Raw genomic sequence first — 23271 nt, forward strand, 5'->3', positions numbered from 1 at the left:
TAGGACAGTATAACTGTCCACTCTTCCCTTTCCTGTCCTCTTCGTAGCTAACTAGGACAGTATAACTGTCCTCCACTCTCCCCTTTCCTGTCCTCTTCGTAGCTAACTAGGACAGTATAACTGTCCACTCTCCCCTTTCCTGTCCTCTTCGTAGCTAACTAGGACAGTATAACTGTCCACTCTTCCCTTTCCTGTCCTCTTCGTAGCTAACTAGGACAGTATAACTGTCCTCCACTCTTCCCTTTCCTGTCCTCTTCGTAGCTAACTAGGACAGTATAACTGTCCTCCACTCTTCCCTTTCCTGTCCTCTTCGTAGCTAACTAGGACAGTATAACTGTCCACTCTTCCCTTTCCTGTCCTCTTCGTAGCTAACTAGGACAGTATAACTGTCCTCCACTCTTCCCTTTCCTGTCCTCTTCGTAGCTAACTAGGACAGTATAACTGTCCACTCTTCCCTTTCCTGTCCTCTTCGTAGCTAACTAGGACAGTATAACTGTCCTCCACTCTTCCCTTTCCTGTCCTCTTTGTAGCTAACTAGGACAGTATAACTGTCCACTCTCCCCTTTCCTGTCCTCTTCGTAGCTAACTAGGACAGTATAACTGTCCACTCTCCCCTTTCCTGTCCTCTTCGTAGCTAACTAGAACAGTATAACTGTCCACTCTCCCCTTTCCTGTCCTCTTCGTAGCTAACTAGGACAGTATAACTGTCCTCCACTCTTCCCTTTCCTGTCCTCTTCGTAGCTAACTAGGACAGTATAACTGTCCACTCTTCCCTTTCCTGTCCTCTTTGTAGCTAACTAGGACAGTATAACTGTCCTCCACTCTTCCCTTTCCTGTCCTCTTCGTAGCTAACTAGGACAGTATAACTGTCCACTCTTCCCTTTCCTGTCCTCTTCGTAGCTAACTAGGACAGTATAACTGTCCTCCACTCTTCCCTTTCCTGTCCTCTTCGTAGCTAACTAGAACAGTATAACTGTCCACTCTTCCCTTTCCTGTCCTCTTCGTAGCTAACTAGGACAGTATAACTGTCCACTCTCCCCTTTCCTGTCCTCTTCGTAGCTAACTAGGACAGTATAACTGTCCACTCTTCCCTTTCCTGTCCTCTTCGTAGCTAACTAGGACAGTATAACTGTCCTCCACTCTTCCCTTTCCTGTCCTCTTCGTAGCTAACTAGGACAGTATAACTGTCCACTCTTCCCTTTCCTGTCCTCTTTGTAGCTAACTAGAACAGTATAACTGTCCACTCTTCCCTTTCCTGTCCTCTTCGTAGCTAACTAGGACAGTATAACTGTCCTCCACTCTTCCCTTTCCTGTCCTCTTCGTAGCTAACTAGGACAGTATAACTGTCCACTCTCCCCTTTCCTGTCCTCTTCGTAGCTAACTAGGACAGTATAACTGTCCACTCTTCCCTTTCCTGTCCTCTTCGTAGCTAACTAGGACAGTATAACTGTCCTCCACTCTTCCCTTTCCTGTCCTCTTCGTAGCTAACTAGGACAGTATAACTGTCCACTCTTCCCTTTCCTGTCCTCTTTGTAGCTAACTAGAACAGTATAACTGTCCACTCTTCCCTTTCCTGTCCTCTTCGTAGCTAACTAGAACAGTATAACTGTCCTCCACTCTTCCCTTTCCTGTCCTCTTCGTAGCTAACTAGGACAGTATAACTGTCCTCCACTCTTCCCTTTCCTGTCCTCTTCGTAGCTAACTAGGACAGTATAACTGTCCTCCACTCTTCCCTTTCCTGTCCTCTTCGTAGCTAACTAGGACAGTATAACTGTCCTCCACTCTTCCCTTTCCTGTCCTCTTTGTAGCTAACTAGGACAGTATAACTGTCCACTCTCCCCTTTCCTGTCCTCTTCGTAGCTAACTAGGACAGTATAACTGTCCACTCTCCCCTTTCCTGTCCTCTTCGTAGCTAACTAGGACAGTATAACTGTCCACTCTTCCCTTTCCTGTCCTCTTCGTAGCTAACTAGGACAGTATAACTGTCCTCCACTCTTCCCTTTCCTGTCCTCTTCGTAGCTAACTAGGACAGTATAACTGTCCACTCTTCCCTTTCCTGTCCTCTTTGTAGCTAACTAGGACAGTATAACTGTCCTCCACTCTTCCCTTTCCTGTCCTCTTCGTAGCTAACTAGGACAGTATAACTGTCCACTCTTCCCTTTCCTGTCCTCTTCGTAGCTAACTAGGACAGTATAACTGTCCTCCACTCTTCCCTTTCCTGTCCTCTTTGTAGCTAACTAGGACAGTATAACTGTCCTCCACTCTCCCCTTTCCTGTCCTCTTCGTAGCTAACTAGAACAGTATAACTGTCCTCCACTCTTCCCTTTCCTGTCCTCTTCGTAGCTAACTAGGACAGTATAACTGTCCACTCTCCCCTTTCCTGTCCTCTTCGTAGCTAACTAGGACAGTATAACTGTCCACTCTTCCCTTTCCTGTCCTCTTCGTAGCTAACTAGGACAGTATAACTGTCCTCCACTCTCCCCTTTCCTGTCCTCTTCGTAGCTAACTAGGACAGTATAACTGTCCTCCACTCTTCCCTTTCCTGTCCTCTTCGTAGCTAACTAGGACAGTATAACTGTCCTCCACTCTCCCCTTTCCTGTCCTCTTTGTAGCTAACTAGGACAGTATAACTGTCCTCCACTCTTCCCTTTCCTGTCCTCTTCGTAGCTAACTAGGACAGTATAACTGTCCTCCACTCTCCCCTTTCCTGTCCTCTTCGTAGCTAACTAGGACAGTATAACTGTCCTCCACTCTTCCCTTTCCTGTCCTCTTCGTAGCTAACTAGGACAGTATAACTGTCCACTCTTCCCTTTCCTGTCCTCTTCGTAGCTAACTAGGACAGTATAACTGTCCTCCACTCTTCCCTTTCCTGTCCTCTTTGTAGCTAACTAGGACAGTATAACTGTCCACTCTCCCCTTTCCTGTCCTCTTCGTAGCTAACTAGGACAGTATAACTGTCCACTCTCCCCTTTCCTGTCCTCTTCGTAGCTAACTAGAACAGTATAACTGTCCACTCTTCCCTTTCCTGTCCTCTTCGTAGCTAACTAGGACAGTATAACTGTCCTCCACTCTTCCCTTTCCTGTCCTCTTCGTAGCTAACTAGGACAGTATAACTGTCCTCCACTCTTCCCTTTCCTGTCCTCTTCGTAGCTAACTAGGACAGTATAACTGTCCTCCACTCTTCCCTTTCCTGTCCTCTTCGTAGCTAACTAGGACAGTATAACTGTCCACTCTCCCTTTCCTGTCCTCTTCGTAGCTAACTAGGACAGTATAACTGTCCTCCACTCTCCCCTTTCCTGTCCTCTTTGTAGCTAACTAGGACAGTATAACTGTCCACTCTTCCCTTTCCTGTCCTCTTTGTAGCTAACTAGGACAGTATAACTGTCCTCCACTCTCCCCTTTCCTGTCCTCTTTGTAGCTAACTAGGACAGTATAACTGTCCACTCTCCCCTTTCCTGTCCTCTTTGTAGCTAACTAGGACAGTATAACTGTCCACTCTTCCCTTTCCTGTCCTCTTCGTAGCTAACTAGGACAGTATAACTGTCCTCCACTCTCCCCTTTCCTGTCCTCTTTGTAGCTAACTAGGACAGTATAACTGTCCTCCACTCTTCCCTTTCCTGTCCTCTTTGTAGCTAACTAGGACAGTATAACTGTCCACTCTTCCCTTTCCTGTCCTCTTTGTAGCTAACTAGGACAGTATAACTGTCCTCCACTCTTCCCTTTCCTGTCCTCTTCGTAGCTAACTAGAACAGTATAACTGTCCACTCTTCCCTTTCCTGTCCTCTTCGTAGCTAACTAGAACAGTATAACTGTCCACTCTTCCCTTTCCTGTCCTCTTTGTAGCTAACTAGGACAGTATAACTGTCCTCCACTCTTCCCTTTCCTGTCCTCTTCGTAGCTAACTAGGACAGTATAACTGTCCTCCACTCTTCCCTTTCCTGTCCTCTTCGTAGCTAACTAGGACAGTATAACTGTCCTCCACTCTTCCCTTTCCTGTCCTCTTTGTAGCTAACTAGGACAGTATAACTGTCCTCCACTCTTCCCTTTCCTGTCCTCTTCGTAGCTAACTAGGACAGTATAACTGTCCTCCACTCTCCCCTTTCCTGTCCTCTTTGTAGCTAACTAGGACAGTATAACTGTCCTCCACTCTTCCCTTTCCTGTCCTCTTCGTAGCTAACTAGGACAGTATAACTGTCCTCCACTCTCCCCTTTCCTGTCCTCTTCGTAGCTAACTAGAACAGTATAACTGTCCTCCACTCTTCCCTTTCCTGTCCTCTTCGTAGCTAACTAGGACAGTATAACTGTCCACTCTTCCCTTTCCTGTCCTCTTCGTAGCTAACTAGGACAGTATAACTGTCCTCCACTCTTCCCTTTCCTGTCCTCTTTGTAGCTAACTAGGACAGTATAACTGTCCACTCTCCCCTTTCCTGTCCTCTTCGTAGCTAACTAGGACAGTATAACTGTCCACTCTCCCCTTTCCTGTCCTCTTCGTAGCTAACTAGAACAGTATAACTGTCCACTCTTCCCTTTCCTGTCCTCTTCGTAGCTAACTAGGACAGTATAACTGTCCTCCACTCTTCCCTTTCCTGTCCTCTTCGTAGCTAACTAGGACAGTATAACTGTCCTCCACTCTTCCCTTTCCTGTCCTCTTCGTAGCTAACTAGGACAGTATAACTGTCCTCCACTCTTCCCTTTCCTGTCCTCTTCGTAGCTAACTAGGACAGTATAACTGTCCACTCCTCCCTTTCCTGTCCTCTTCGTAGCTAACTAGGACAGTATAACTGTCCTCCACTCTCCCCTTTCCTGTCCTCTTTGTAGCTAACTAGGACAGTATAACTGTCCACTCTTCCCTTTCCTGTCCTCTTTGTAGCTAACTAGGACAGTATAACTGTCCTCCACTCTCCCCTTTCCTGTCCTCTTTGTAGCTAACTAGGACAGTATAACTGTCCACTCTCCCCTTTCCTGTCCTCTTTGTAGCTAACTAGGACAGTATAACTGTCCACTCTTCCCTTTCCTGTCCTCTTCGTAGCTAACTAGGACAGTATAACTGTCCTCCACTCTCCCCTTTCCTGTCCTCTTTGTAGCTAACTAGGACAGTATAACTGTCCTCCACTCTTCCCTTTCCTGTCCTCTTTGTAGCTAACTAGGACAGTATAACTGTCCACTCTTCCCTTTCCTGTCCTCTTTGTAGCTAACTAGGACAGTATAACTGTCCTCCACTCTTCCCTTTCCTGTCCTCTTCGTAGCTAACTAGAACAGTATAACTGTCCACTCTTCCCTTTCCTGTCCTCTTCGTAGCTAACTAGAACAGTATAACTGTCCACTCTTCCCTTTCCTGTCCTCTTTGTAGCTAACTAGGACAGTATAACTGTCCTCCACTCTTCCCTTTCCTGTCCTCTTCGTAGCTAACTAGGACAGTATAACTGTCCTCCACTCTTCCCTTTCCTGTCCTCTTCGTAGCTAACTAGGACAGTATAACTGTCCTCCACTTTTCCCTTTCCTGTCCTCTTTGTAGCTAACTAGGACAGTATAACTGTCCTCCACTCTTCCCTTTCCTGTCCTCTTCGTAGCTAACTAGGACAGTATAACTGTCCTCCACTCTCCCCTTTCCTGTCCTCTTTGTAGCTAACTAGGACAGTATAACTGTCCTCCACTCTTCCCTTTCCTGTCCTCTTCGTAGCTAACTAGGACAGTATAACTGTCCTCCACACTCCCCTTTCCTGTCCTCTTCGTAGCTAACTAGAACAGTATAACTGTCCTCCACTCTTCCCTTTCCTGTCCTCTTCGTAGCTAACTAGGACAGTATAACTGTCCACTCTTCCCTTTCCTGTCCTCTTCGTAGCTAACTAGGACAGTATAACTGTCCTCCACTCTTCCCTTTCCTGTCCTCTTTGTAGCTAACTAGGACAGTATAACTGTCCACTCTCCCCTTTCCTGTCCTTTTCGTAGCTAACTAGGACAGTATAACTGTCCACTCTCCCCTTTCCTGTCCTCTTCGTAGCTAACTAGAACAGTATAACTGTCCACTCTTCCCTTTCCTGTCCTCTTCGTAGCTAACTAGGACAGTATAACTGTCCTCCACTCTTCCCTTTCCTGTCCTCTTCGTAGCTAACTAGGACAGTATAACTGTCCTCCACTCTTCCCTTTCCTGTCCTCTTCGTAGCTAACTAGGACAGTATAACTGTCCTCCACTCTTCCCTTTCCTGTCCTCTTCGTAGCTAACTAGGACAGTATAACTGTCCACTCCTCCCTTTCCTGTCCTCTTCGTAGCTAACTAGGACAGTATAACTGTCCTCCACTCTCCCCTTTCCTGTCCTCTTTGTAGCTAACTAGGACAGTATAACTGTCCACTCTTCCCTTTCCTGTCCTCTTTGTAGCTAACTAGGACAGTATAACTGTCCTCCACTCTCCCCTTTCCTGTCCTCTTTGTAGCTAACTAGGACAGTATAACTGTCCACTCTCCCCTTTCCTGTCCTCTTTGTAGCTAACTAGGACAGTATAACTGTCCACTCTTCCCTTTCCTGTCCTCTTCGTAGCTTACTAGGACAGTATAACTGTCCTCCACTCTCCCCTTTCCTGTCCTCTTTGTAGCTAACTAGGACAGTATAACTGTCCTCCACTCTTCCCTTTCCTGTCCTCTTTGTAGCTAACTAGGACAGTATAACTGTCCACTCTTCCCTTTCCTGTCCTCTTTGTAGCTAACTAGGACAGTATAACTGTCCTCCACTCTTCCCTTTCCTGTCCTCTTCGTAGCTAACTAGAACAGTATAACTGTCCACTCTTCCCTTTCCTGTCCTCTTCGTAGCTAACTAGAACAGTATAACTGTCCACTCTCCCCTTTCCTGTCCTCTTCGTAGCTAACTAGAACAGCATAACTGTCCACTCTCCCCTTTCCTGTCCTCTTCGTAGCTAACTAGGACGGTATAACTGTCCTCCACTCTTCCCTTTCCTGTCCTCTTCGTAGCTAACTAGGACAGTATAACTGTCCACTCTTCCCTTTCCTGTCCTCTTCGTAGCTAACTAGGACAGTATAACTGTCCACTCTTCCCTTTCCTGTCCTCTTTGTAGCTAACTAGAACAGTATAACTGTCCACTCTTCCCTTTCCTGTCCTCTTCGTAGCTAACTAGGACAGTATAACTGTCCTCCACTCTTCCCTTTCCTGTCCTCTTCGTAGCTAACTAGGACAGTATAACTGTCCTCCACTCTTCCCTTTCCTGTCCTCTTCGTAGCTAACTAGGACAGTATAACTGTCCACTCTCCCCTTTCCTGTCCTCTTCGTAGCTAACTAGGACAGTATAACTGTCCACTCTTCCCTTTCCTGTCCTCTTCGTAGCTAACTAGGACAGTATAACTGTCCTCCACTCTTCCCTTTCCTGTCCTCTTCGTAGCTAACTAGGACAGTATAACTGTCCACTCTTCCCTTTCCTGTCCTCTTTGTAGCTAACTAGGACAGTATAACTGTCCACTCTTCCCTTTCCTGTCCTCTTCGTAGCTAACTAGAACAGTATAACTGTCCTCCACTCTTCCCTTTCCTGTCCTCTTCGTAGCTAACTAGGACAGTATAACTGTCCTCCACTCTTCCCTTTCCTGTCCTCTTCGTAGCTAACTAGGACAGTATAACTGTCCTCCACTCTTCCCTTTCCTGTCCTCTTCGTAGCTAACTAGGACAGTATAACTGTCCTCCACTCTTCCCTTTCCTGTCCTCTTTGTAGCTAACTAGGACAGTATAACTGTCCACTCTCCCTTTCCTGTCCTCTTCGTAGCTAACTAGGACAGTATAACTGTCCACTCTCCCCTTTCCTGTCCTCTTCGTAGCTAACTAGAACAGTATAACTGTCCACTCTCCCCTTTCCTGTCCTCTTCGTAGCTAACTAGGACAGTATAACTGTCCTCCACTCTTCCCTTTCCTGTCCTCTTCGTAGCTAACTAGGACAGTATAACTGTCCACTCTTCCCTTTCCTGTCCTCTTTGTAGCTAACTAGGACAGTATAACTGTCCTCCACTCTTCCCTTTCCTGTCCTCTTCGTAGCTAACTAGGACAGTATAACTGTCCACTCTTCCCTTTCCTGTCCTCTTCGTAGCTAACTAGGACAGTATAACTGTCCTCCACTCTTCCCTTTCCTGTCCTCTTTGTAGCTAACTAGGACAGTATAACTGTCCTCCACTCTCCCCTTTCCTGTCCTCTTCGTAGCTAACTAGAACAGTATAACTGTCCTCCACTTTTCCCTTTCCTGTCCTCTTCGTAGCTAACTAGGACAGTATAACTGTCCACTCTCCCCTTTCCTGTCCTCTTCGTAGCTAACTAGGACAGTATACTGTCCACTCTTCCCTTTCCTGTCCTCTTCGTAGCTAACTAGGACAGTATAACTGTCCTCCACTCTCCCCTTTCCTGTCCTCTTCGTAGCTAACTAGGACAGTATAACTGTCCTCCACTCTTCCCTTTCCTGTCCTCTTCGTAGCTAACTAGGACAGTATAACTGTCCTCCACTCTCCCCTTTCCTGTCCTCTTTGTAGCTAACTAGGACAGTATAACTGTCCTCCACTCTTCCCTTTCCTGTCCTCTTCGTAGCTAACTAGGACAGTATAACTGTCCACTCTCCCCTTTCCTGTCCTCTTCGTAGCTAACTAGGACAGTATAACTGTCCTCCACTCTTCCCTTTCCTGTCCTCTTTGTAGCTAACTAGGACAGTATAACTGTCCTCCACTCTCCCCTTTCCTGTCCTCTTCGTAGCTAACTAGAACAGTATAACTGTCCTCCACTCTTCCCTTTCCTGTCCTCTTCGTAGCTAACTAGGACAGTATAACTGTCCACTCTTCCCTTTCCTGTCCTCTTCGTAGCTAACTAGGACAGTATAACTGTCCTCCACTCTTCCCTTTCCTGTCCTCTTTGTAGCTAACTAGGACAGTATAACTGTCCACTCTCCCCTTTCCTGTCCTCTTCGTAGCTAACTAGGACAGTATAACTGTCCACTCTCCCCTTTCCTGTCCTCTTCGTAGCTAACTAGAACAGTATAACTGTCCACTCTTCCCTTTCCTGTCCTCTTCGTAGCTAACTAGAACAGTATAACTGTCCTCCACTCTCCCCTTTCCTGTCCTCTTTGTAGCTAACTAGGACAGTATAACTGTCCACTCTCCCCTTTCCTGTCCTCTTTGTAGCTAACTAGGACAGTATAACTGTCCTCCACTCTCCCCTTTCCTGTCCTCTTTGTAGCTAACTAGGACAGTATAACTGTCCACTCTCCCCTTTGCTGTCCTCTTTGTAGCTAACTAGGACAGTATAACTGTCCACTCTTCCCTTTCCTGTCCTCTTCGTAGCTAACTAGAACAGTATAACTGTCCTCCACTCTTCCCTTTCCTGTCCTCTTCGTAGCTAACTAGGACAGTATAACTGTCCTCCACTTTTCCCTTTCCTGTCCTCTTCGTAGCTAACTAGGACAGTATAACTGTCCACTCTCCCCTTTCCTGTCCTCTTCGTAGCTAACTAGGACAGTATACTGTCCACTCTTCCCTTTCCTGTCCTCTTCGTAGCTAACTAGGACAGTATAACTGTCCTCCACTCTTCCCTTTCCTGTCCTCTTTGTAGCTAACTAGAACAGTATAACTGTCCACTCTTCCCTTTCCTGTCCTCTTCGTAGCTAACTAGAACAGTATAACTGTCCTCCACTCTTCCCTTTCCTGTCCTCTTCGTAGCTAACTAGGACAGTATAACTGTCCTCCACTCTTCCCTTTCCTGTCCTCTTCATAGCTAACTAGGACAGTATAACTGTCCTCCACTCTTCCCTTTCCTGTCCTCTTCGTAGCTAACTAGGACAGTATAACTGTCCTCCACTCTCCCCTTTCCTGTCCTCTTTGTAGCTAACTAGGACAGTATAACTGTCCACTCTTCCCTTTCCTGTCCTCTTTGTAGCTAACTAGGACAGTATAACTGTCCTCCACTCTCCCCTTTCCTGTCCTCTTTGTAGCTAACTAGGACAGTATAACTGTCCACTCTTCCCTTTCCTGTCCTCTTTGTAGCTAACTAGGACAGTATAACTGTCCTCCACTCTCCCCTTTCCTGTCCTCTTTGTAGCTAACTAGGACAGTATAACTGTCCACTCTTCCCTTTCCTGTCCTCTTCGTAGCTAACTAGGACAGTATAACTGTCCTCCACTCTCCCCTTTCCTGTCCTCTTTGTAGCTAACTAGGACAGTATAACTGTCCACTCTTCCCTTTCCTGTCCTCTTCGTAGCTAACTAGGACAGTATAACTGTCCACTCTTCCCTTTCCTGTCCTCTTTGTAGCTAACTAGGACAGTATAACTGTCCTCCACTCTTTCCTTTCCTGTCCTCTTTGTAGCTAACTAGGACAATATAACTGTCCACTCTTCCCTTTCCTGTCCTCTTTGTAGCTAACTAGAACAGTATAACTGTCCTCCACTCTCCCCTTTCATGTCCTCTTCGTAGCTAACTAGGACAGTATAACTGTCCTCCACTCTCCCCTTTCCTGTCCTCTTCGTAGCTAACTAGGACAGTATAACTGTCCACTCCTCCCTTTCCTGTCCTCTTCGTAGCTAACTAGGACAGTATAACTGTCCTCCACTCTCCCCTTTCCTGTCCTCTTTGTAGCTAACTAGGACAGTATAACTGTCCACTCTTCCCTTTCCTGTCCTCTTTGTAGCTAACTAGGACAGTATAACTGTCCTCCACTTTCCCCTTTCCTGTCCTCTTTGTAGCTAACTAGGACAGTATAACTGTCCACTCTCCCCTTTCCTGTCCTCTTTGTAGCTAACTAGGACAGTATAACTGTCCACTCTTCCCTTTCCTGTCCTCTTCGTAGCTAACTAGGACAGTATAACTGTCCTCCACTCTCCCCTTTCCTGTCCTCTTTGTAGCTAACTAGGACAGTATAACTGTCCACTCTTCCCTTTCCTGTCCTCTTTGTAGCTAACTAGGACAGTATAACTGTCCACTCTTCCCTTTCCTGTCCTCTTTGTAGCTAACTAGGACAGTATAACTGTCCACTCTCCCCTTTCCTGTCCTCTTTGTAGCTAACTAGGACAGTATAACTGTCCACTCTTCCCTTTCCTGTCCTCTTCGTAGCTAACTAGGACAGTATAACTGTCCTCCACTCTCCCCTTTCATGTCCTCTTCGTAGCTAACTAGAACAGTATAACTGTCCTCCACTCTTCCCTTTCCTGTCCTCTTCGTAGCTAACTAGGACAGTATAACTGTCCACTCTTCCCTTTCCTGTCCTCTTTGTAGCTAACTAGGACAGTATAACTGTCCTCCACTCTTCCCTTTCCTGTCCTCTTTGTAGCTAACTAGGACAGTATAACTGTCCTCCAATCTTCCCTTTCCTGTCCTCTTCGTAGCTAACTAGGACAGTATAACTGTCCTCCACTCTCCCCTTTCATGTCCTCTTCGTAGCTAACTAGAACAGTATAACTGTCCACTCTTCCCTTTCCTGTCCTCTTCGTAGCTAACTAGGACAGTATAACTGTCCTCCACTCTCCCCTTTCATGTCCTCTTCGTAGCTAACTAGAACAGTATAACTGTCCTCCACTCTTCCCTTTCCTGTCCTCTTCGTAGCTAACTAGGACAGTATAACTGTCCACTCTTCCCTTTCCTGTCCTCTTTGTAGCTAACTAGGACAGTATAACTGTCCTCCACTCTTCCCTTTCCTGTCCTCTTCGTAGCTAACTAGGACAGTATAACTGTCCTCCACTCTTCCCTTTCCTGTCCTCTTTGTAGCTAACTAGGACAGTATAACTGTCCACTCTTCGCTTTCCTGTCCTCTTTGTAGCTAACTAGGACAGTATAACTGTCCTCCACTCTTCCCTTTCCTGTCCTCTTCGTAGCTAACTAGAACAGTATAACTGTCCACTCTCCCCTTTCCTGTCCTCTTCGTAGCTAACTAGAACAGCATAACTGTCCACTCTCCCCTTTCCTGTCCTCTTCGTAGCTAACTAGGAAGGTATAACTGTCCTCCACTCTTCCCTTTCCTGTCCTCTTCGTAGCTAACTAGGACAGTATAACTGTCCACTCTTCCCTTTATTGTCCTCTTCGTAGCTAACTAGAACAGCATAACTGTCCACTCTTCCCTTTCCTGTCCTCTTTGTAGCTAACTAGAACAGTATAACTGTCCACTCTTCCCTTTCCTGTCCTCTTTGTAGCTAACTAGAACAGTATAACTGTCCTCCACTCTTCCCTTTCCTGTCCTCTTCGTAGCTAACTAGGACAGTATAACTGTCCTCCACTTTTCCCTTTCCTGTCCTCTTCGTAGCTAACTAGGACAGTATAACTGTCCACTCTCCCCTTTCCTGTCCTCTTCGTAGCTAACTAGGACAGTATACAGTCCACTCTTCCCTTTCCTGTCCTCTTCGTAGCTAACTAGGACAGTATAACTGTCCTCCACTCTTCCCTTTCCTGTCCTCTTCGTAGCTAACTAGGACAGTATAACTGTCCACTCTTCCCTTTCCTGTCCTCTTTGTAGCTAACTAGAACAGTATAACTGTCCACTCTTCCCTTTCCTGTCCTCTTCGTAGCTAACTAGAACAGTATAACTGTCCTCCACTCTTCCCTTTCCTGTCCTCTTCGTAGCTAACTAGGACAGTATAACTGTCCTCCACTCTTCCCTTTCCTGTCCTCTTCGTAGCTAACTAGGACAGTATAACTGTCCTCCACTCTTCCCTTTCCTGTCCTCTTCGTAGCTAACTAGGACAGTATAACTGTCCTCCACTTTTCCCTTTCCTGTCCTCTTTGTAGCTAACTAGGACAGTATAACTGTCCACTCTCCCCTTTCCTGTCCTCTTCGTAGCGAACTAGGACAGTATAACTGTCCACTCTCCCCTTTCCTGTCCTCTTCGTAGCTAACTAGAACAGCATAACTGTCCACTCTCCCCTTTCCTGTCCTCTTCGTAGCTAACTAGGACAGTATAACTGTCCTCCACTCTTCCCTTTCCTGTCCTCTTCGTAGCTAACTAGGACAGTATAACTGTCCACTCTTCCCTTTCCTGTCCTCTTTGTAGCTAACTAGGACAGTATAACTGTCCTCCACTCTTCCCTTTCCTGTCCTCTTCGTAGCTAACTAGGACAGTATAACTGTCCACTCTTCCCTTTCCTGTCCTCTTCGTAGCTAACTAGGACAGTATAACTGTCCTCCACTCTTCCCTTTCCTGTCCTCTTTGTAGCTAACTAGGACAGTATAACTGTCCTCCACTCTCCCCTTTCCTGTCCTCTTCGTAGCTAACTAGAACAGTATAACTGTCCTCCACTTTTCCCTTTCCTGTCCTCTTCGTAGCTAACTAGGACAGTATAACTGTCCACTCTCCCCTTTCCTGTCCTCTTCGTAGCTAACTAGGACAGTATACTGTCCACTCTTCCCTTTCCTGTCCTCTTCGTAGCTAACTAGGACAGTATAACTGTCCTCCACTCTCCCCTTTCCTGTCCTCTTCGTAGCTAACTAGGACAGTATAACTGTCCTCCACTCTTCCCTTTCCTGTCCTCTTCGTAGCTAACTAGGACAGTATAACTGTCCTCCACTCTCCCCTTTCCTGTCCTCTTTGTAGCTAACTAGGACAGTATAACTGTCCTCCACTCTTCCCTTTCCTGTCCTCTTCGTAGCTAACTAGGACAGTATAACTGTCCACTCTCCCCTTTCCTGTCCTCTTCGTAGCTAACTAGGACAGTATAACTGTCCTCCACTCTTCCCTTTCCTGTCCTCTTTGTAGCTAACTAGGACAGTATAACTGTCCTCCACTCTCCCCTTTCCTGTCCTCTTCGTAGCTAACTAGGACAGTATAACTGTCCTCCACTCTTCCCTTTCCTGTCCTCTTCGTAGCTAACTAGGACAGTATAACTGTCCACTCTTCCCTTTCCTGTCCTCTTTGTAGCTAACTAGGACAGTATAACTGTCCTCCACTCTTCCCTTTCCTGTCCTCTTCGTAGCTAACTAGGACAGCATAACTGTCCACTCTTCCCTTTCCTGTCCTCTTCGTAGCTAACTAGGACAGTATAACTGTCCTCCACTCTTCCCTTTCCTGTCCTCTTTGTAGCTAACTAGGACAGTATAACTGTCCTCCACTCTCCCCTTTCCTGTCCTCTTCGTAGCTAACTAGAACAGTATAACTGTCCTCCACTTTTCCCTTTCCTGTCCTCTTCGTAGCTAACTAGGACAGTATAACTGTCCACTCTCCCCTTTCCTGTCCTCTTCGTAGCTAACTAGGACAGTATACTGTCCACTCTTCCCTTTCCTGTCCTCTTCGTAGCTAACTAGGACAGTATAACTGTCCTCCACTCTCCCCTTTCCTGTCCTCTTCGTAGCTAACTAGGACAGTATAACTGTCCTCCACTCTTCCCTTTCCTGTCCTCTTCGTAGCTAACTAGGACAGTATAACTGTCCTCCACTCTCCCCTTTCCTGTCCTCTTTGTAGCTAACTAGGACAGTATAACTGTCCTCCACTCTTCCCTTTCCTGTCCTCTTCGTAGCTAACTAGGACAGTATAACTGTCCACTCTCCCCTTTCCTGTCCTCTTCGTAGCTAACTAGGACAGTATAACTGTCCTCCACTCTTCCCTTTCCTGTCCTCTTTGTAGCTAACTAGGACAGTATAACTGTCCTCCACTCTCCCCTTTCCTGTCCTCTTCGTAGCTAACTAGGACAGTATAACTGTCCTCCACTCTTCCCTTTCCTGTCCTCTTTGTAGCTAACTAGGACAGTATAACTGTCCTCCACTCTCCCCTTTCCTGTCCTCTTCGTAGCTAACTAGGACAGTATAACTGTCCTCCACTCTTCCCTTTCCTGTCCTCTTTGTAGCTAACTAGGACAGTATAACTGTCCACTCTCCCCTTTCCTGTCCTCTTCGTAGCTAACTAGGACAGTATAACTGTCCACTCTCCCCTTTCCTGTCCTCTTCGTAGCTAACTAGAACAGTATAACTGTCCACTCTTCCCTTTCCTGTCCTCTTCGTAGCTAACTAGAACAGTATAACTGTCCTCCACTCTCCCCTTTCCTGTCCTCTTTGTAGCTAACTAGGACAGTATAACTGTCCACTCTTCCCTTTCCTGTCCTCTTCGTAGCTAACTAGGACAGTATAACTGTCCTCCACTCTTCCCTTTCCTGTCCTCTTCGTAGCTAACTAGGACAGTATAACTGTCCACTCTTCCCTTTCCTGTCCTCTTTGTAGCTAACTAGGACAGTATAACTGTCCTCCACTCTTCCCTTTCCTGTCCTCTTCGTAGCTAACTAGGACAGTATAACTGTCCACTCTTCCCTTTCCTGTCCTCTTCGTAGCTAACTAGGACAGTATAACTGTCCTCCACTCTTCCCTTTCCTGTCCTCTTTGTAGCTAACTAGGACAGTATAACTGTCCTCCACTCTCCCCTTTCCTGTCCTCTTCGTAGCTAACTAGAACAGTATAACTGTCCTCCACTTTTCCCTTTCCTGTCCTCTTCGTAGCTAACTAGGACAGTATAACTGTCCACTCTCCCCTTTCCTGTCCTCTTCGTAGCTAACTAGGACAGTATACTGTCCACTCTTCCCTTTCCTGTCCTCTTCGTAGCTAACTAGGACAGTATAACTGTCCTCCACTCTCCCCTTTCCTGTCCTCTTCGTAGCTAACTAGGACAGTATAACTGTCCTCCACTCTTCCCTTTCCTGTCCTCTTCGTAGCTAACTAGGACAGTATAACTGTCCTCCACTCTCCCCTTTCCTGTCCTCTTTGTAGCTAACTAGGACAGTATAACTGTCCTCCACTCTTCCCTTTCCTGTCCTCTTCGTAGCTAACTAGGACAGTATAACTGTCCACTCTCCCCTTTCCTGTCCTCTTCGTAGCTAACTAGGACAGTATAACTGTCCTCCACTCTTCCCTTTCCTGTCCTCTTTGTAGCTAACTAGGACAGTATAACTGTCCTCCACTCTCCCCTTTCCTGTCCTCTTCGTAGCTAACTAGAACAGTATAACTGTCCTCCACTCTTCCCTTTCCTGTCCTCTTCGTAGCTAACTAGGACAGTATAACTGTCCACTCTTCCCTTTCCTGTCCTCTTCGTAGCTAACTAGGACAGTATAACTGTCCTCCACTCTTCCCTTTCCTGTCCTCTTTGTAGCTAACTAGGACAGTATAACTGTCCACTCTCCCCTTTCCTGTCCTCTTCGTAGCTAACTAGGACAGTATAACTGTCCACTCTCCCCTTTCCTGTCCTCTTCGTAGCTAACTAGAACAGTATAACTGTCCACTCTTCCCTTTCCTGTCCTCTTCGTAGCTAACTAGAACAGTATAACTGTCCTCCACTCTCCCCTTTCCTGTCCTCTTTGTAGCTAACTAGGACAGTATAACTGTCCACTCTTCCCTTTCCTGTCCTCTTTGTAGCTAACTAGGACAGTATAACTGTCCTCCACTCTCCCCTTTCCTGTCCTCTTTGTAGCTAACTAGGACAGTATAACTGTCCACTCTCCCCTTTCCTGTCCTCTTTGTAGCTAACTAGGACAGTATAACTGTCCACTCTTCCCTTTCCTGTCCTCTTCGTAGCTAACTAGAACAGTATAACTGTCCTCCACTCTTCCCTTTCCTGTCCTCTTCGTAGCTAACTAGGACAGTATAACTGTCCTCCACTTTTCCCTTTCCTGTCCTCTTCGTAGCTAACTAGGACAGTATAACTGTCCACTCTCCCCTTTCCTGTCCTCTTCGTAGCTAACTAGGACAGTATACTGTCCACTCTTCCCTTTCCTGTCCTCTTCGTAGCTAACTAGGACAGTATAACTGTCCTCCACTCTTCCCTTTCCTGTCCTCTTTGTAGCTAACTAGAACAGTATAACTGTCCACTCTTCCCTTTCCTGTCCTCTTCGTAGCTAACTAGAACAGTATAACTGTCCTCCACTCTTCCCTTTCCTGTCCTCTTCGTAGCTAACTAGGACAGTATAACTGTCCTCCACTCTTCCCTTTCCTGTCCTCTTCGTAGCTAACTAGGACAGTATAACTGTCCACTCTCTCCTTTCCTGTCCTCTTCGTAGCTAACTAGTACAGTATAACTGTCCTCCACTCTTCCCTTTCCTGTCCTCTTCGTAGCTAACTAGGACAGTATAACTGTCCTCCACTCTTCCCTTTCCTGTCCTCTTCGTAGCTAACTAGGACAGTATAACTGTCCACTCTCTCCTTTCCTGTCCTCTTCGTAGCTAACTAGGACAGTATAACTGTCCTCCACTCTTCCCTTTCCTGTCCTCTTCGTAGCTAACTAGGACAGTATAACTGTCCTCCACTCTCCCCTTTCCTGTCCTCTTTGTAGCTAACTAGGACAGTATAACTGTCCACTCTTCCCTTTCCTGTCCTCTTTGTAGCTAACTAGGACAGTATAACTGTCCACTCTTCCCTTTCCTGTCCTCTTTGTAGCTAACTAGGACAGTATAACTGTCCTCCACTCTCCCCTTTCCTGTCCTCTTTGTAGCTAACTAGGACAGTATAACTGTCCACTCTTCCCTTTCCTGTCCTCTTCGTAGCTAACTAGGACAGTATAACTGTCCTCCAATCTCCCCTTTCCTGTCCTCTTTGTAGCTAACTAGGACAGTATAACTGTCCACTCTTCCCTTTCCTGTCCTCTTCGTAGCTAACTAGGACAGTATAACTGTCCACTCTTCCCTTTCCTGTCCTCTTTGTAGCTAACTAGGACAGTATAACTGTCCTCCACTCTTTCCTTTCCTGTCCTCTTTGTAGCTAACTAGGACAATATAACTGTCCACTCTTCCCTTTCCTGTCCTCTTTGTAGCTAACTAGAACAGTATAACTGTCCTCCACTCTCCCCTTTCATGTCCTCTTCGTAGCTAACTAGAACAGTATAACTGTCCTCCACTCTTCCCTTTCCTGTCCTCTTCGTAGCTAACTAGGACAGTATAACTGTCCACTCTCCCCTTTCCTGTCCTCTTCGTAGCTAACTAGGACAGTATAACTGTCCTCCACTCTCCCCTTTCCTGTCCTCTTCGTAGCTAACTAGGACAGTATAACTGTCCTCCACTCTTCCCTTTCCTGTCCTCTTTGTAGCTAACTAGGACAGTATAACTGTCCACTCTCCCCTTTCCTGTCCTCTTCGTAGCTAACTAGGACAGTATAACTGTCCTCCACTCTTCCCTTTCCTGTCCTCTTTGTAGCTAACTAGGACAGTATAACTGTCCTCCACTCTCCCCTTTCCTGTCCTCTTCGTAGCTAACTAGAACAGCATAACTGTCCACTCTCCCCTTTCCTGTCCTCTTCGTAGCTAACTAGGACAGTATAACTGTCCTCCACTCTTCCCTTTCCTGTCCTCTTTGTAGCTAACTAGGACAGTATAACTGTCCACTCTCCCCTTTCCTGTCCTCTTCGTAGCTAACTAGGACAGTATAACTGTCCTCCACTCTTCCCTTTCCTGTCCTCTTTGTAGCTAACTAGAACAGTATAACTGTCCTCCACTCTCCCCTTTCCTGTCCTCTTCGTAGCTAACTAGGACAGTATAACTGTCCACTCTCCCCTTTCCTGTCCTCTTTGTAGCTAACTAGGACATTATAACGTTATTTCACTGAGACACCCTGGTCGATGTTAATTTCCAGTTTAATTCAGTTAATACAGAAAGTACACTGACATTTATTTGGAATGTATGCTTACTTCCTAAATTAACAATGTCCAACCATATTTCAATGTCAACCTGTTATTCTGGGACAAGTCATGTGTATTTTAATATTTCCTAAATACATACAGTACCAGTCAAAAGTTTGGACACACCTACTCATTCCAGGGTTTTTCTTTATTTTTACCATTTTCTACATTGTAGAATAATAGTGAAGACATCAAATCTGTGAAATAACACATATGGAATCATGAATTTACCAGAAATATATTTTAGGTTCTTCAAAGTAGCCACCCTTTGCCTTGATGACAGCTCTGTATCTCTTTCTGCTGTCCTGTGAGTCGTTGGGATTTTCTCAACATTGCCGTTGACACATATTCCACGGTAGTTATTGGGGTCAAATTCCACTTTTGTGGATTGGGGTTATTATTCAGAGCTGAGGACGATGTTAAAGTTTAAAAAGTATAGCCAATTGGAATTTGTGGTCTGTGTATTGGATAATTTCTTGTAGGATACCATCAACAGCACAGGCATTTTTGGGTTGGAGGGTTTGTATTTTGTCCTGTAGTTCATTCAATATAATTGGAGAATCCAGTGCGTTCTGGTAGTCTTTAAAAAACTTTTTAAGGATCGGTGTCCCGTCGGACAACTTCCGGTGAAACTGAACGGCGTGCAATTCAAATAAGTAATCATAAATATTACGGATTTTAAACATTTAGGGTCGTATAAGTGTCTTATATCGGCTGAAAGCTTACATTTTTGTTCATCTATATGCACTGTCCAATTTACCGTAGCTATTACAGTGAAAACATGCCATGTGATTGTTTGAGGAGGAGCCGCACATCAAAATATTTTTTCACCGGCACATACATTCATATATAACGATTAAATATTCACTTACTTTTTGAAAAACTTCCTATGATTTGTCATCCAAAGGGTCCCAGCTATAACATGTAGTGTCGTTTTGTTAGATAAAATCCTTCTGTAACGGCTTTCTTCCTCCTCTTCATCCGAAGAGGAGGAGCAGGGATTTGACCAAAACGCAGCGTTTGAATATGACATAATTTATTTATTTAACAACGAAGACGAACACGAAAAACACTTGGAAAATTACAAAACAAATAAACGATGTAGACAGACCTGAACGACGAACTCACATGAAACACGAAGAACGCATGAACACGAAAACTGCCTACATAAAACGAACGAACAAACAAACAAAACCGAAACAGTCCCATGTGGCGCAACGACATACACAGACACAGGAGACAACCACCCACAACAAACAGTGTGAAAACACCTACCTTAATATGACTCTCAATTAGAGGAAACGCCAAACACCTGCCTCTAATTGAGAGCCATACCAGGCAACCCTTAAACGAACATAGAAACAGAAAACATAGACTGCCCACCCAAACTCACATCCTGACCAACTAACACATACAAAAACTAACAGAAACAGGTCAGGAACGTGACACCTTCTTTATATCCCAAAAAGTTAGTTTAGATGGCGCCATCGATTTGAGTTATCCACTCCTTCAATTTGCAGAGAAAGGAATCCGAAAATGTACCCTTAAACTTTGTTTCAACAAGTCATAATACATTTCTATTGACTCCGCAGATACCCTAAAATGTAATCAAACTATAATATTTCTACCAGAAAGGAGTATGTTCAATTGGAAACCGATTTTAGCAGGTGCGTAATGTCTTCATGGCACTCGCAAACACAAATTTCCAAGACTGTGTCCTTCTACTAAAACGGATATTTCTTATTCGTTTTTGAAGTTACAAGCCTGAAACCTTGAACATAGACTGCTGACACCCCGTGGAATTGCATCCAGGGAGCTCATTTTCAATATGACCTTTCTCTTTCATTTCTAAGAGGATGGTCTCTCTCAAAAACAAATACTAGTTGGTTTTTCTTTGGATTTTCTCCTACCATATCTATTGTGTTATATTCTCCTACATTATTTTAACATTTCTACAAACTTCAATGGTGTTCCAATGGTACCAATTATATGGATATCCTGGCTTCAGGGCCTGAGCTACAGGCAGTTTACTTTGGGCACGTCATTCAGACAGGAAGTGGAGTAAAAAGGGGCCTATCCCTTAATAGCTGATTCTAAGATTTATTTTTGATCATGTATATGCTTTCACTGTTTTTTTGTTGTTATAGAGCCAAAAAGATTAGAGAAGGGGTTTATCTCCATTTTGGATAGATAACTCTTCGTGTTGTTGTTTGTTTGTTCATTTTCCCAGCAGTGGCTTTAGAATCTATTACATAGAGCTGATATCTGACGTGCTGTTCCTTCTTTTTCCGTAGTGTATTTCTGTATTGTTTTAGTGATTCACCGTAGTGAAGGTGTTGACTCAGGTTTTCTGGGTCTCTATGTTGTTGATTGAACAGGTTTCTCAATTTCTTTCTTAGGTGTTTGTATTCTTCATCAAACCATTTATCATTGTTGTTCATTTTCTTAGGTTGTCATTTTTAGATTTGAAAGGGAAGCTGAAAGGTCAAATATACTGTTAGGCTTTCTACTGCCAAGTTACTGAGGATTTGATGCTTCATGATTGAGTATTGCTCTGTTCAGGTAGACTGTGATTTTTCTGTGATCTGATAGGGGTGTTAGTGGGCTGACTGTGAACGCTCTAAGAGACTCTGGGTTGAGGTCAGTGATAAAGTGGTCTACAGTACTACTGCCAAGAGATGAGCTATAGGTGTACCTACCATAGGAGTCTTCTCGAAGCCTACAATTGGCTATGTACATACCCAGCGTGGGAAAGAGCTGCAGGAGTTGTGACCTGTTTTTGTTGGTTATGTTGTCATAGTTGTGTCAGGGGGAGCATATGGGGGAGGGAATGCTGTCACCTCCAGGTAGGTGTTTGTCCCCCTGTGTGCTGAGGTTGTCAGGTTCTTGTCCGGTTCTGGAATTTAGGTAGCCACAGACTAATACATGTCCCAGGGCCTGAATATGGTTGATCTCCTGGTCAAGGATGGAGAAGCTGTCATCGTTAAAGTATGGGGATTCTGGGGGATACAGATATAGGAGGCCATTTTTCTCTGTTGAGATTATTTCCTTACTAATTTCTAGTCAGGGTAAAGGCTTCTCAAATCCAGGGTGGAGTGGTGGGCCAGGTAGACATTAGGTTTTGAGGCACAGTCCTGGGAAATGCTTGGATTCACACGCTGTATGGTGGCAGGATGATAGTCTTTTTGTGGTAGCAGAGTGGAGATAACCGATTGTGTGTTGGAGAAAGTATAAGAAGCTTTTTCAATCACTCCTTTGAGTGTTGTGGCCAGCCTTTCCTGCTGGGCCCTCAGGTCGTTTGTTCCCGTGTGAATTATGATGTGGCTGGGGGACCCTTGTCTGTCCTCTGACAACAGCTCCAGGACATGCCTAGTGTTTGGGTACCAGAGTTTAGCCACTTTGTGTTTTGTTTATTCTCTTGATTGTATTTTCCATTTGAGTCAATGAGGAGCAACAATCTCTGGCTTGTGTGTCCTCAGTGGATGTGGGAGGGTTGTCAGGAGGGCTATCGGGGGAGCTGACAGAGGGACTGTTAGGAGGGGGTGGGGTCTGTTAGGAGGGGGTGAGGTCTGTTGGGAGAGGGTGGGGTCTGTTAGGAGGGGGTGGGGCCTGGTAGGAGGTGGTGGGGTCTGTTGGGAGGGGGTGGGGTCTGTTAGAAGGGGGTGGGGCCTGTTAGAAGGGGGTGGGGTCTGTTCGGAGGGGGTGGGGTCTGTTCGGAGGGGGTGGGGTCTGTTCGGAGGGGGTGGGGTCTGTTAGGAGGGGGTGGGGTCTGTTATAAGGGGGTGGGGTCTGTTAGGAGGGGGTGAGGTCTGTTGGGAGAGGGTGGGGTCTGTTAGAAGGGGGTGGGGTCTGTTAGAAGGGGGTGGGGTCTGATAGGAGGGGGTGAGGTCTGTTGGGAGAGGGTGGGGTCTGTTAGAAGGGGGTGGGGTCTGTTGGGAGAGGGTGGGGTCTGTTGGGAGAGGGTGGGGTCTGTTGGGTTGGTGGATCCTGTGTTGTCTGTCCCATTGTGGTGTTGAGGTTATGGTCTGGGTCTGAGGTGGTCTGCTCTGCTGGCTTCTCTGGGGGAGTGTCCTGCTCTCTGTCACACCTCTCTGGGGGAGTGTCCTGCTCTCTGTCACACCTCTCTGGGGGAGTGTCCTGCTCTCTGTCACACCTCAGCTTTCTGTCCTCCTCCTTCACTGATGTTAGCTGTTCCATGTGTTCCTCTCCCTCCTTCACTGCTGTTAGCTGTCCCATGTGTTCCTCTCCCTCCTCCTTCACTGCTGTTAGCTGTTCCATGTGTTCCTCTCCCTCCTTCACTGCTGTTAGCTGTCCCATGTGTTCCTCTCTCCCTCCTCCTTCACTGCTGTTAGCTCTGCCATGTGTTCCTCTCCCTCCTCCTTCACTGCTGTTAGCTGTCCCATGTGTTCCTCTCTCCCTCCTCCTTCACTGCTGTTAGCTCTGCCATGTGTTCCTCTCCCTCCTTCACTGCTGTTAGCTCTGCCATGTGTTCCTCTCCCTCCTCCTTCACTGCTGTTAGCTCTGCCATGTGTTCCTCTCTCTCCTCCTTCACTGCTGTTAGCTGTTCCATGTGTTCCTCTCTCTCCTCCTTCACTGCTGTTAGCTGTCTCTCTCTCTCTCTCTCTCTCTCTCTCTCTCTCTCTCTCTCTCTCTCTCTCTCTCTCTCTCTCTCTCTC

At 46.0% G+C, this 23271-nt stretch overlaps 1 protein-coding gene across 2 annotated transcripts in view; it reads left to right on the forward strand.

Annotated features, from left to right (window-relative positions):
* Window positions 1–23271, forward strand: part of LOC129828538 (uncharacterized) — a 93442-nt gene that overhangs the window by 67527 nt on the left and 2644 nt on the right. The window lies entirely within an intron of this gene.

Source organism: Salvelinus fontinalis, chromosome 30, assembly GCF_029448725.1.
Source record: "Salvelinus fontinalis isolate EN_2023a chromosome 30, ASM2944872v1, whole genome shotgun sequence".
In the NCBI taxonomy this organism is placed as follows: domain Eukaryota; kingdom Metazoa; phylum Chordata; class Actinopteri; order Salmoniformes; family Salmonidae; genus Salvelinus; species Salvelinus fontinalis.